The following is a 15,221-nucleotide window of genomic DNA, read 5'->3' on the forward strand; positions in this document are numbered from 1 at the left end:
ATCTAATGAGACCATTGATCCATAAAATGAAAGCAATAATCAATGTACTGTAGTATAAAGTAAATAAGACAGTATTGTAGATGATAAAAATTAAAATTAGTTTGTTTTTTCTTACACTGATGATAGTCATTGTTTGGATGGGGGGCTTTTATCCATTTCCGCAGTCACACTATCCATCAATCAGTAGCTGAACCGGGTTCCACACAGTCACAAAAACAAATTAATCAAAAAAGCCTCAAAAACAAAAATGCAGAATAAATAGCAAAAAAACCCACCAAACTTAATCCATTCCGTTTGACTTGTGAAATGTTTGAAAACCAAGGCGCAGCTTCTGATTGCTGCAGACGCCCCAGAAACAATAGTCGACAGCCGCATCGAAAACTTACTTCCAGGGTTTTGGTGTTTGAGAACCAAGGTACCACCATAAAACCTCATATTATTCTATATATTGTAATATACTGGTAATATAATAATTAATATAATATAATGTTATACCATGCGCACATGCCTCCTGGCTGGCTTTAATTGAGTTGGGAAGATATTCAGGTACATAGTATCTGTAGTGGCAGCAGAACCAATGGGAGTTTAGAAATATCTACGTACCAGTACCCTGGCTCAGGGCAGTATACCTTACAGAAAGAGAAGGTGGTAGAGGAAAGTTGTGGTGAATATAAGGGTGGTGACTGGAACTTCATTCACATTCAGTTTACCTGGCAGTTATGGAAACTTTTTTCAGGTGTAGTTCCAAGATTTTTCAACTGCTTCAGTTAACTTCACTAAACCAAACCGTTTTATGGCACGCGCTGGTATTATGACACATGCCAGACTGTTGATTTTTGGACAGAAGTGCATCCAGATATGAGCTGCACCAGTCTGCCCAAAACAGGAGACGTAGGAAGCAGGATCTTAGAGAACCATTTTCAAGGAGCCGTTCCTTTTAATGCAGTACCTCATTGCCTATTGACATTAGGCACACACCTTCACTTTACGGTTTTGGGTACCTGGTGAGCTAAAATAATGTCTGTTTCATCAAGACACATGATATAATTTTAAGTATTTTGTTTTAAAATGTTTTGTTGGTGTTATCTTGGTTTTTAATGATGGTTATATATATATATATTTTTGTGCATTTTAGCCATTTTTTAAAAAAATAATTGGATTTGTACACCTCTTTTTCTAATAGTGCAGCATTGTTTTCTAATAGTGCAGCATTGTTCACCCCCACCCCCTGGCCTGATTTGCGCAAATATGTGTTCTAATATTTCCTTACCAATGTTGGAAATTAAGAAATGCCGGTGTGAAGCTATGTAAGGCAAGACGGACATGACTGAGGCAACAGCTCCCTCTGTCCTGCTTTTTCTCCAGCGTTAATAGTATGTTTTATAATAGAATTTCTATTTGGATGGCAGAAATGTGCTTTTGCTGTTGGATACTGTGACAGGAGAAAGGGTGGGGGAGCAATTTGTTCTATTTCACAGCCTTGAAGGAAAAGGCCTTAGTATCCCACACAGTTTTGAAAATCTGGCACCAAGTCACATTTGAGCCCTCTGCTGTGCCGAAGGGGAAATATGGAGCCATTGTTGAATGACAGCGAGTTATTCAAGTGATCTTTCAGCATCATTATAGAATAAAGCAAAGGTCAGAATAGATTAACCTGTCAGACCCTGAGGTCAGCCAAGCCGCTTTATTGCTTGACTGAGTGGAATCAGTCATTAGACATTTCAAAGTAGCTTGGATTTACAAGCGTTTTCCAGAAATGGCTACCTAAATTATTGTATTGTGAGTGGTTATAAACTTGCTTTGTCCACCTTAGGTGAGAACATGCCAGAATTTTCAGCTTTGGCTTCTGAAAAGCCTCAAAGGCTCATTTGTTCATTTTGGTTTGTGTGAGGTTTCAAAAGGCTCTCTAAATCTTTTCTTCAGATGACACTGTATAAACATTCTGTTGCTCAAGCAGGGGCGCCTTTTGGTTTTTTAAAATCCTGAAATAGTTTTCCCTGCATTGAGTTTGGTTTATTGTTGCATGGTATCATTATGAAACATTAAAGGCTGCGTGCCTCAGACTGGTCGGAGGACATAAGCCTCATTCACTTTTTTCATTAGACTTCTGCTGCTTGGAACCATTGAAGAATGGGCTGAATATCAAATTAGTCAATTCAAAATCTGAACAATATGCAATATTTTCAGCAACAACTGAGTCACTCTTTGATTTCTTTCTCTTCTTTTTGGCTTCTAACATTCTATAGATACAAATATTCTCATTAAAATGTTCTATTGCAGCACTTTTTAAAAAACAAAACAAAACCTGCCAAATTTGTTCAGTGCTGTTTTATGGTCTTCAGTTGGATAATATATCACTTTTAAAAATGCAGCCTGGTAGATTTTAAGCCATACTACATAAAGATTTATTTATTTTTATTATATAGAGATTTTCTGTCCCACCCAGCGCACCATTCAAGAATTAAAAGTCACCGTTTCCTAAAATACAGCCAGGAGCTCAGTGTCTGCCCCATACCTGATGCCACATATGATTTTGTGGTTTAGGGGAAATGGCCTTGTGTGCTGAGTAGAGAGGCCTGGCAGGCAGAATTTGGCCTGTGGGTAGTGGTTCTCTAACCCTGCCCTAAAACCGCAAATAATCATAGTACCCCAAAGACCATCTTAAAAAGCATGACTTTGAATTTAAATACAAGCCCCAACAAAGCCCTGTTGTCCACCAGGCAAGCCTGGTCTGATCTGGTCAAGTCAGAGTGGCAAGCATAGCTGCCAAGTCTCCCGTTTCCCCCGGGAAATCCCCGTTTTTCCAGCTGTTCCTAGCTGAAAAAACGGATTCCCCCCCCCCTGGTTTATTCTGGCGTGGTGGCCATTTTGGAAGTGGGCAGAGCATGCTCAGAAGGGACTTTTGATGCTGCTCTGCCCAGTTCCAAAATGGCTGCAGTGTGACTTCTGGCGCGGCGGCCATTTTGGAACTGGGCAAAGCAGCATCAAAAGTCACTTCTGAGCATGCTCTGCCCAGTTCCAAAATGGCGGCAGCGCTACTTCTGGTCTGCTATTTCTGGCCCGGTCCCTTATTTCTCTCACAGCAACTTGGCAGGTATGGTGGCAAGAGATCTGCAACAAGAGATCTGCAACAGGAAGACACAACCACTGGATGCCAAGGGCAATAATATAGCTTCAGTGGATACTTCCCACCCATTTGATGTCAGTCCAACAAAGCCCAGGCCAGAATATCTTTGGACAGAGGCAGCTTCTTGATTTATTTTTTAAAGATTTGGAAAGTGACAGTTCCTTTAGTGGTGAACTGTGTGCTCTTGGCAACTTGTGTTTTGTGTCCTCGATGCATCACACACAAATACTGTAGTGAGGATTAAGCCTGTTACATCTATCTATCTGAAGCTCAGCCCTGGCACCCCACAGGGATATGTGCTGAGTCCCTACCTGTACTCGTTGTATACATATGGCTATATTTCATCTGCTCCATCCACTGTAATTCTTAAATTTGCAGATGATACCACCATAATAGGTCTAATTACAGGTGGAGATGAATCAGCGTATAGGGAGGAGGTTCAAAAAGTCTCGACATGGTGCCTAGAGAACAACTTGCACCTAAATATCAGTAAGAAGAGCAGCTAGAGGCGAGGAAGAAGCCACTGTTTGTTTTTAGAAGAGTGATAAGATTTGACCAGGCTAACTCCTCTCTGGAAAAGCTGTAAATCTGTCTTCGGAGGAGCTATGGAGTAGAAATTTGGACATGATCTGTAATTTGTGTGCTTTGTTGGATTTGGAAGATCAGCGACCAGAGGGAGACTAAAGACACAACTCCACGCAGTGATAGAAAACATTTTTGGTAAAACCTGGCTGGCAACACAACTCAGAGGCTTGGAGAAGATTGAAGGATGTCAACAAAGACTGTACGAAAGGACTGCATTATTTTGGGACAATATGTGAAGGTTTACACCAGAGGCTGAATAACAATGGAGAAATTATTAAAAGCAAATGGCAGTAGTGATTAGCAGGAAGCTCTGGAATCTGAGGCATGGGGAGTCGGAAACATTCAATATAATTAGGCATAATTGGAATGTTTCTTTTAATTAGAATTGTATAATTAATTTGGATAAAGTGTAAATGGGAATAATTTCAATGTGATTTGATGTTGTTTAATTGGAAAATGTAATAAAAATTATTTAGAAATAAATAAATATCAGTAAGAAAAAGAAGATGGTGTTGGACTTTCAGAGGAAGAGAGGGGAACTAGCCCCATTGTATATTGGGGGGGTCTGTGTGGAGAGAGTCTCTTCCTTTAAATTCCTGGGAGTTCTCCTTAGTGAAGACCTCACTTGGAAAATCAATACAACCCAGGTGGTTAGCAAGACCCAACAGAGACTCCATTTCCTCAGGGTCTTGCGTAAGAACAATGTCAAACAAAAATTGATGATCTCTTTCTACCAGTCAACAATAGAAAGTGTCCTTTCATGCTGTATTACAGTGTGGTTTGACAGCTGGTTTGACAGCCACAGACAGGAAGTCCCTATAGAGGGTGGTGGATACAGCACATGATATCATGGGCTGTCCCCTGATGACATCGCAGGAGACCGCTGCCTCAGGAGAGCAAGGAAAATTCTCAGGGATGACTCACACCCCGGCCAGCACCTTCTTAATCTCCTACCTTCGGGCAGGAGATACAGAAGTATAGTCAGCCGCAGATTAAAGAACAGTTTTTATCAGTGGGCTGTTGGGCTGCTGAATGGAAAAAAAATAGTGGTGCAATTGACTTCCGACAAGCACACAGAGTGCGAACAAGACTGAGTACCGGGGGGGGGGGGCTCATTTAATTTCTCTGCACACAGGTGGTGTAGTGACAATAAAGGTTTATTATTATTATGTTGTTATTAACTTCCTTGGGCTATGTACACACCATACATTTAAAGCATGTGACTTCTCCCAAAAGAACACAGGAACTGTAGTTTCTTAAGGGTGAGCTTCAGTTCCCAGGATCCTTTGTGCTTTAAATGAATTGTGTGTTTGCAGCCCAAGCGCAAGGGGATTAAATGAGCTGGCTAAAGAGCCAAATAATGAAATCTCTCAATGGGTTAAATGGTCAGAACAATCTGCCTTGTGTAAGATAGCTAAGCCTGCACGGTGTGCATCCAAAAATAAAGCTGAAACATTGCCCAAGATTACGGAATTCTGAAGGCAAGCATTAATTTGACATTGGGATTTTCACTGGTGCATAACCTTGGCTTAATTTGGCTGCTGCTTTTGAATCCAATATGAGCTCTGTGCTCAGCATCTTGAGAATTCCATTTTAAATAAACAAAGAAATGGATCTCCTCCTCTCTGTGGGATGGCTCAGTCCTGTGTAATTAATCGTGGTGGACCAATAAGTTGATTCTTGCAATACTCTTCTGTCCTGCTGAAATGAATGAAAGGTAGTGCTCTAAGGACTGTGCTGTAAGAGTGTTAATTGAAAGACTTGGGTACCAGCTTAAAAACCTTAAAGGAAAGTGCAATTGCCAGCCCGACCTCTATTAAAATAGTTTGACATAATACTTTTCTTAGAAAAACGCGGACTTACAAACACCTTTTTTAATACTTTCACCTATAAGGACTTAGTTTTTAAGCTATATTTTGGGGGTTATTTCAATAGTCTTGCCATTAGGGCTGAAATGGGATAATTTTAACAGCTGCCAGATTCGCATATAATGATTAGTATATAAGGCTACATTAAATTCATCACATCTGCGCATAGATATTGTTGTTCTTGGCATCCTGCCCATTTCATACATGTGGTTAGGCTTAGTGCTGCTGCCGAATTCTCTGTTTTAATAAAAAGATTTGCAATATTAGCAAACCATTGCTGGGGCACACACTTAATAAATCAGTTGCATTCTAAAAATACTTTTAGTTTTGACTTGCTTTTACTAGTTGCTGTGTCAACTGCCTTTAACAGTGAAGGGGGACGCTGCTTGCTGATGTATACCTCTTGATGCAGAGAAGAGGACTTATGCCAGCCTCAACATTATTCCCGTCTATTTGGGTTCATTATCAATATCTTCAAACCAGCAGTTGTATATTACTACCAATGGCAGCCTATCTTGCAGGTTTTTTTCTTAATAATAATAATAATAATAATAATAATAATAATAATAATAATAAAGGACAGTATTTCCCCAGTTCAGAAATTCCAAGTCTTTGCAAGGTGAGCAAAACCATCCTGTGAGCTTTCAGCTCAGCATGCGATGGCTCATTGCCAGCCCTCCATCCTTCTCTGCTCCCAGTTTCCCTCCCCTTCTTCCCTTGCAGTCACCAAGTCACAAAGGAGGGGGGTGGGGTGGGAACAGCAGCAGGAAAGCATGGTGAAATTTGTCCTAAATTCCAATGCTTCTCATCTGCATTGTCAAGGGAAGATCTGAAATGTGACAAGTGGTGCTGTGTAAAAAAAGAAAAGAAAACTCCGATTCCAAGTTTCTTTGAAGTCTTTAATGGGAAACATAGATTTTAAGTGGGAAGTCCTGCTCCTAAAAGTGGCACCACTTCACAATGCCAGAGATGCATGTTTATATTGGCAGAACTCAAGTCGAAAGATGAACCTGGATTCCTTTTTGCTTAAGGGACGCTATTTCATTTATTCAATTTGGGAGTCCTCTCTAGTTTCCACTCACTTGCCTGGTTGCCTTGGATAGGAGGATTTATGAAGGGGAGGACTTTTCCTTATAATAATTTGTGGCGGTTTATTCTTATTATTACTACTTGTTTGCCACTACTTGTTTGACACAGGGCATTTATGAACTGCTCTTTACCCCTCCTCTTCAGCTGAAAAAGCCTTTTGCTGCTTTAAGAGCAATTGTACCTTAGCTGTGTAGAATGAATGTGGCTTTTCTTGTACAGTTGTACCTTGGATCCCAAACGCCTTGGTACTCGGACGTTTTGGCTCCTGAATGCCGCAAACCCGGAAGTGAGTGTTCCGGTTTGCGAACATTCTTTGGAACCTGAACGTCCGACGGGGCTTCTGATTGGCTGCAAGAGCTTCCTGCAGCCAATCAGAAGCCGCGTTTTGGTTTCCGAAAATTTTGGAAGTCGAACGGACTTCCAAGGTTTAGGGTTAGGGCTGCATTGGGCGACACTGCACCGGCCTCATGGGTGGCACCTGACTGCAACACGGTCTTCATTCCCTCCTGAGGGAAATTCCCAAGAATGAAGTAAATTTCTTTTTATTCTTGATGGGTTCAAATGGCACACATGTGGAGACAAACAATTTCGATGGGTAGAGATGGTCAAGAGTTTATGTGTGACAATAAAGCTTTGCCACTCACAGAAACTAAAGAGAAGTCTCCCCTCCAAACACTTTGAATGAATTGGTAACAGGTGCTGCGTGCAAAATGAGAGAGAGAGAGAGAGAGAGAGAGAGCTGGCTCTACTCCTGTCATTTTACGCTGAGGGTAATTTAAGGTAATGAGAATCCAAATACTGGTAATTTATTCATTCTGCTGCCGTTTTCTCTAGGGATAGGCAGGACATGGTTCTTTGAAACCTATCCCAGGCTTCAGTCGGTGAATTAGCAGGTATTAGGGGATGTGAGGAAATGGTTTGTTTTAAACTCAACTGTTTGAGACAAATTGGATTTTGATTTGATTTGGAGCATTTCTCTTCTGGTTCATTTGTTCTTAAAGGACAGAGGAATTATAAGCTTCCTAGCGATGATGATTGAACTGGTGTGGTAGAAAACACACAATGCCTGAAAGAATTTCTGAGCTTTTTGCAAGCCTAAGCCAGACCCTACTTATAATTCTGGATTCTTTTTCTTCCTTATTTGGGGGAGTAAAGAGCGATGTAGCCCTGTCGCAGAATCCTTGTCATTTCTCTTGACAAGCAAGGAAATGAATTGTTGGCTGGTGCTTCATATTGTTCTGATTCTTCCACACAGTCCTCCAAATTGCATCAAGAGGAACAAATGGAGTGTGTGTCTGTGTGTGAATGCACACTTCATTCTAACAATTGAAGGAATTCCACTGGTGAATGATTCCTGACAGTATCCAAGTCTGTCATTGGCCAGCCATGACTTCAAATGAGTGCCAGCAAACCTGCACCCATCTATTCAGAAGGCTGAGATGTTGTAGTTCACGGCATAAACAGACTTGTCAGGTAGGAAAATAAATCAATATACAGTGGGACCTCTGGTTAAGAACTTAATTTGTTCCAGAGGTCCGTTCTTAACCTGAAACTGTTCTTAACCTGAGGTACCACTTTAGCTAATGGGGCCTCCCGCCGCCACACGATTTCTGTTCTCATCCTGAAGCAAAGTTCTTAACCCGAGGTACTATTTCTGGGTTAGCGGAGTCTGTAACCTGAAGCGTCTGTAACCCGAGGTACCACTGTATAAAAAAAGCAAAAGTAGGAGTAACCAGAGATCCCCCGCTGCTGCTTCAGTAGATCACATTGTATTCCACCCCACACAATATCCTTCTACCAGAATTGCTACATAATGATATTGTAAGCCCACAGCATATACAGTAATAGCTGTCCCTTGCTACAAACATTATAATTGCTGAATGTTTCTTCGTTTAAAAACCAATTTTGTCAACACTATTTCTGCTTCCCCAGGCATGGTCTAGTTAAGTGGTTTTTCCATTGGCCACATTCACGCCATATGTTCAAAGGACTGTGGTTTAACAATCAAGCCCCTTTCAAAGGGAACTCTGGGAATTGTAGTTCTGTGAGGGAAATAGGGGTCTCCTATCGAAGCTCAACACCCTTAAGAAATGCTTCCCAGAATTATTTGGAGGAAAATTAATGGTTTCTCATCATCCTGGGGAAAATGGACAAGTGGGGTGCCAAAGGGTTCTGTTCTGGGCCCATTGTTGTTCAATGTTTTTATAAACTACTTGGATGAAGGAATTGAGGGGATGTTCATCAGAACTGCAAATGACTCCAAACTGGGAGGGATTGCTAATGCCAGAGAAGACAGAATCATGATTCAAGATGACCTTAACAGGTTGGAGAACTGGGCCCAAACTAACAAAATGAATTTCAGTGGGGACAAATGTAAGGTACTACACTTAGGCAGGAAGAACCAGATGCACAAATATAAGATGGGGGACACCTGACTTACTAGCACTACACGTGAAAAGCATCAAGGGGATTCAGGCATAAGCAGGGTCTGTTCTTATGAATCAAGGAAAGCCTGGACAAAATAAGTTTTTACAATACACCTGAAGCTGTTTTACATATAGCAGGGAGGAGAGCATTCCATAATAAAGGAGCAAAAGCAGAAAATGCCCATTTTGGGGGGTCACCATCCTATGATATTATGTAGGGTGCAGTTCCATGAGTAGAATTTTGTCAGATAATCTAAGTCAGGCATCCCCAAACTGCGGCCCTCCAGGTGTTTTGGCCTACAACTCTCATGATCCCTAGCTAACAGGATCAGTGGTCAGGGATGATGGGAATTGTAGTCCAAAACATCTGGAGGGCCGAAGTTTGGGGATGCCTGATCTAAGTGATCTTACAGGTTTATACAGGGGGCAGGTAACCTCATCCCAATTATGCTTGTGCAAACAACTTCAGAAAAATGTCTGGGATACACAGGGGAAGGTTTGATTAGCAATGCTGATTTGCAATGACATGCTGAAAGCCACACAGGCTTTGATTGAAAGTATCCATCCTGGTTTGTAGTTAATTACAAAATGAGGTTCAAGCACAGTGCTGTGAATGGATTCAATCCAAAATCAATGAGCTATTTAAAAGCCGAGAGATCTCAGCTGTGGTTTCTATTACTTGCTGTGTGATGATTGAGAGGTAAAACTGCTGTTTCAAAATAGGTTGTCATGATTCCTAAATGCTAGGTCTCTTGCTCAGAGAATTGGTTACAGCCCGCCTTTTCGCATGTGTAATCCTACTAAGTATAGCTCTTCTCCATATTGACTTATTGAGCATAAGTCTGGCCTGTGGCCTTTGGCACAAATGCTTCCTCACATAGAGATTGCAATTGCTGAGCCCTCTCCAGCTTAATTTTGAATTAGCTGTGTTTCTATAAATTTTCTCAGGGAGCATCTAGGAGGAAAGTGGAGTGTCCTTTAAAGTTGATATTTGTTCATGGATGTGCCTTACTTTATTGGCCACTCCTCTTCCAAAGTAAAAAAACAACAACAACCCACATTGGAACAGACAAAGCTTGAGATACGGGTAGGGGACAACTGCCACAAAATCCTATGCAAGACTGTTTTCCCCTTGGAAGGCCCATAGCTCAGTCCCAAAGCAGATGATTTGCATGCAAACGGTCTCACTGCCATCTCTAGACAGTGCTGGACTCCTGTCTGAAATAATGGAGAGTTGCTGCGAAACAGTGCAAACCAGGTGTGGCCAATGTGGCACCCTTCAGATTTTGTTGAACCCCCTTCAGCCCCAGCCAACATTGATAATATTTAGGAGTGATGGCCTTTGTGGTCCCAACAACATTGGAAGAGAATCGTATCCATTACTCCTGATGCAGACAGTACCAGGCTAGGTGGACAACTGGTCCGGCTCTGTAGAAAGCAACTTCCTGTGTTTCAAATTGAGAGTATTGACCCCAAAAGGAGAAGTCATATTAAATGTGGGAAAAGACTAGTAAATATCTTCAAGCCTGGATCTTTATTTGGAACTTTTGTTTCCCTGAAATATTGAAACCGGAGTGTAGAAGATGATTATAAATGAACCATACCTGAGAGAGGTGGGTTGAGCTGTGTTGTGATGTTGAAAATGGACTTCCATATGACTTGGAAGCTCATTGTGATCAGCAGGCTTCTAGAAAGACTGTGCTTGTGCCCTAAGGGTGCTTACAGGTGTGGAATCCAGGAGCAAAAATGTTGGCAGCCTATGTGTATTTCCGCAGTTGTGTTAGATATTATGCTTGAAGATAAATAAAAACTTTAATTAGTGAATTGTCAGCAACTTACTAAAAATGTTTTGGTTTTTTTAGGTATCTAATTTTAAAACCAAGCATCTATGCTGTTCCATTGCTGCATTCAATTCTCCTTTTACTTTATTATACCCTCCAGTAACTCTTTCCATTGTTGGAAAAGACTCCAGGGGGTTTTCTTCGCACCTGGAGACTGGAGGTTGGGGAGCAGGCAAAGTGGGTGAAGAAGTGTCCAAGATGATTTATCTTTCCACCTGAGGAGCATAACCCAGGGAAGAATTGTCTTGTCTGCTACTGCTACTGCTTCCTTTTCATCCATCTCTTTCTTACTCTACTCTGGGATGGAGAGGGTTAAGGTTTGGTTATGTGGAAAGGATTTCTAGGATATACGAAAACTTCATTGCAGTGAACCGATACGTCAGTTTAATGAATCACAGTAGGAAATAATGTAATTCTGATACACTGGGCAAAGAGTGGAGAGATCTTGCAATAAATGAGTTTCTGTAGAATCTTGGTAGAATTTGGCAGACCTGCTACAATTCCTTAGACTGAAGTCTATCATTTTGCTTTTTTTGTTTATATTTGCTTGTTTGTCGGCTCTTGCATATTGTTTTGGATGTGCATAAATACATAGGAAGTGTATATATAAAATCAAACTCTGATTAGGATAAAAGACACAATCCAGGCACTGTGCATGCTTAATTCTGCCGCTGAAATCCATTTTTGAACTGCTTAACTTTGGCTTAGTTGTGCCCAAGCTTTTAAAGGAGCAGTAAATTGAATTGGCTTAAAATAAAAAAACTTCAGCTCTTATTACAGCACTCCCCACCCACATCAGATTTTTGTTTTAGTTTCATGATCTCATCATCCCTACTATAAATCCTTGTAGGTATAACTCCAAACAATGTATTTGGACACTTATGCTTTGCTAGTATTCCCTAAACTACTGTATGTATTTTGATGGAACAAGCTTGATCTAGCTCAGTAAATTAAACCCTTTACTGTACTTCAGCTGCGGGGACAAATAGAAGAGGATGCCTTCACCCCGGTATGGTTCCCCTTTATCACACACGCAGCCCAACAAGATAATGACAAAAATTTACCACCAGTATACAAATCAGTATGGCTAACCTGACCCCAAAATACCCACTCACACATGAAAACAAAGACCATCCTAGCCAATCGCAAATGAGCAACTACACCCTTGGCCAACCCAAATCTCTCTCACCATCAAAAGAATACAAGCGAATAAAGGAGTACCAACACAAACAAAGCTGACATCAAGCCCTACATATATTAAGCAAAACAGAAACGTCGTCACCTACTCTCACCCCCATCCACCCTCCCACCCCCTATCTACCTCGTTTTCCCTCTTTCTTCTTAGTGTCTTAATAAATGAAACTGATTTGCAAAAATGATACATGCTAAAATATGAGTGACACTGCACAGACCTTTGTAATTCAAGAAATCTTTAATAAAAGATATTTTTATTTTTTTAAAAAAAATAGTTTTTTTTGGTCTAGCTTTTCCTGAAGTTCTGACCTCTTTAATATCTTCAACATGTAGAAATAAAGAGAATTCTTAAGATACGCCAGGCAGCCTTAGTAAATGTTAGTATTCCTTTATGAACAAGTGGCCTGTTAAGCTTCTGCTTCGGTCTGCAACCTGAGCACACTTGACCTCGGAACGCCTAAAATATATCAGCTATCCTCTTGGCTATGCAAATAAGATTATTTTGGGGTTGCTATGAAATGCAGTTCATTGACAGAAGGCTCATGTGCAGTTTGCCGAGGTTTAAATTAAGACTGACCTTTCCATAGTAATCAGGATAGAAATCCTTGATCCAAAAGTCAAGCAGCGTGCTTCATCTCTTCATATTGCTCTGCTGAGCTTACTACGGGCATTTCCCCAAGTTCTTACACTAGGGATTAGAGGGGAGGGGAAGCAGCCGTTTTAAGATGCAGAAATACAGATTTAGCTCTGTTGTTGGTAGCACTTTGTAATTGCAAAATGTTATTGTGGCCGCAGGCCTATCAAAAGCATGGACTTCTATTTCATGGCAATTTCCTGTTGTTAATATTGTTTCATTTTACAATCAGTCTCAAAAACAAAGCACACAAATTAAGAGCTAGAGCTGCCTATAATGCAATGCAATACACTTTATTTGACCGATAGTCAGAAAGAAAAAACATTTCTCAATACAAATATAAAAATATAAAAATATAAAACTGAAGGCATCAGAGGGATACATAAATGAAGTACGGCCGTGCTACTGAACCTCCTTAGTTCTCTTAGTCGGGGTTAAATATGAGATAAATATGGGGTTATAAGATATTGCCTTAATTAAATCATTATAAAAGGGACAACTCAGTAGAATGTGTTCTGTGGATTCTACCTCACCCAAGGCACAATGGCACATTCTCTGACCGTATGGGACTCCTCCAAATCTTCCCCTCAAAACCGCCGAATCAAGAACGTTCAGTCTGGCCGCAGTAAATAGTCTGCGGTATTCCACGTAGTGGATATCCGCCAGGTAACGGGCTGGTGCAGCCCGATACACCTGCTCCCCTAAAAACACCAGATTTCGCATGGGCTATGTCCTCCTGTCTGGCGATATCCTTAGAGCTGCCTATACTTTGAGTAAGGTAGATTACTGCAAGATAGATTACTGAAAGTATGTTGGCCATGGAAGCCACAGAATCTTCAGAGCTTACAGCACCGTGGAAATCACACCATGTTTTACAGAAGTTGCAAACATGTAAATATAAAGTGATCATCTAATTACATCTTAAGGCAAGATTGTGGTACCTTTGAACAGACATTCCTGCATGTTTTTGTTTGTTTTGAGAAAAATCCAAATAGTCCTGTGGCTCAGATGAGGCTGGTAACACTGGGAGAGGAGGTTCAACCCATTCCTGTGTCATTTTCCTGATTTAAATCACCCTCTCCTGTTAACATGTACTCATGAACTAATATTTTACATGTGTTCAAAGAACTGACCCTTTGGGGAACTTTACCATTGTGTGCCAGAGAGGTTACTGTAGTGGACTAGGAAGGAAGGAAAGAATATTCCCTCACATACTTGAATCACACAATGTACTCTGATATTTTAAGGTTTTGATTTGCACAAAATAGTGGGCAATGAGTAAAATAGTTTTGTGGGTTGATGCAGCAACACAGAAACAAAATGTAGCAGAATGGGTAGTTCAATGGCAGATTTAGGGTGGCACGATCGGTTAGGTTGCACTGGGCATGGAGTCTTGGAGGTACCACAACTATTGTGTCGAATGGAAGACAAGAGGTGTGTGCGTCGAATTTTGGTGTCACAGAAATCTGAAACCCCAAGGTTAGTTGTTGCATGTTCCATTATGAGCATATGCCAGTGTTTCCCCAGTGGGTCACCTGTTACCATTTGTGCATTCCAGCTTCCCAGTTTTTCAAAGGCACTCAGTTGCTCCTAAGGTTCATACACATTGCATTATCTGCAGTGCCATGGACTTGGCTGAAATAATAAGGATGGGAAAGCCACTGCCAATGTAGAAATAGATGGGAAAGAGGGCCACTAGGATGAGTTGCTATCCCTATCCTTCATGCAGTACAGACAGATGTAAAGGTTTATAATTTAATGGATTCCAACAATTAAATCTGATTATAGCAGTATTCAGTTTGATTTCGCAAAAATGGGTCAATTACAACATGCTTCTCCCTTAACAGTGTTCTGTTCCTAGACTTTTGTTGATTTTAAAATAAAAAACAACTGAATAGACAGCCCAGATATTCACATAGACACATTTTATACTCCAGGGACTTTATCATCTTTAAGATGCTAAGCAATATCCTAGAGATGAAAGCCCGACTTCCACCATTTTGTGAAGCAGATATGTGACATCAATCATGCTCAAAGGGGGCATTACAGGATCATTGGCTTTGCTAAGTGACCACATTGTAAACCTAATATGGATTCTTAAATGTGAAAGAATACCTCATTAAATCGTAATTACATTTCATCTAATTGGTTATATCTCTGTGGATGCCATCCCATTATTTCCCAGTTACGTAGTTCACTGCAAGCTGCCTGCTGGCCAGTCCATTTCATCTGGGGTCGAGTTCCATCACTTAACTTGTCAAACTACCGATTTTGGCTGACTGGCAGAATTCTAAAGAGTGGGGTTTTTTTTAGTTGAGTCTTCCTTACCACAAAAAAATAAAAAGAATTTAAGCACAGTAAAAATAAAGTGCTCTTTATGCAGTAAGTTTTCTTCAGATGCAGTAGTCCAATACTAACGGGCTATAGCTTAGCAGTAGAGCACAAGATCTCAAATCC

General features: G+C 40.8%; 1 protein-coding gene across 2 annotated transcripts in view; it reads left to right on the forward strand.

Annotated features, from left to right (window-relative positions):
- The window catches only part of LOC118093423 (glypican-5), a 399,866-nt gene that overhangs the window by 38,806 nt on the left and 345,839 nt on the right, over positions 1 to 15,221 (forward strand). The gene's annotated exons all lie outside the window — the stretch shown is intronic.

Source organism: Zootoca vivipara, chromosome 5, assembly GCF_963506605.1.
Source record: "Zootoca vivipara chromosome 5, rZooViv1.1, whole genome shotgun sequence".
NCBI classification, from domain to species: domain Eukaryota; kingdom Metazoa; phylum Chordata; class Lepidosauria; order Squamata; family Lacertidae; genus Zootoca; species Zootoca vivipara.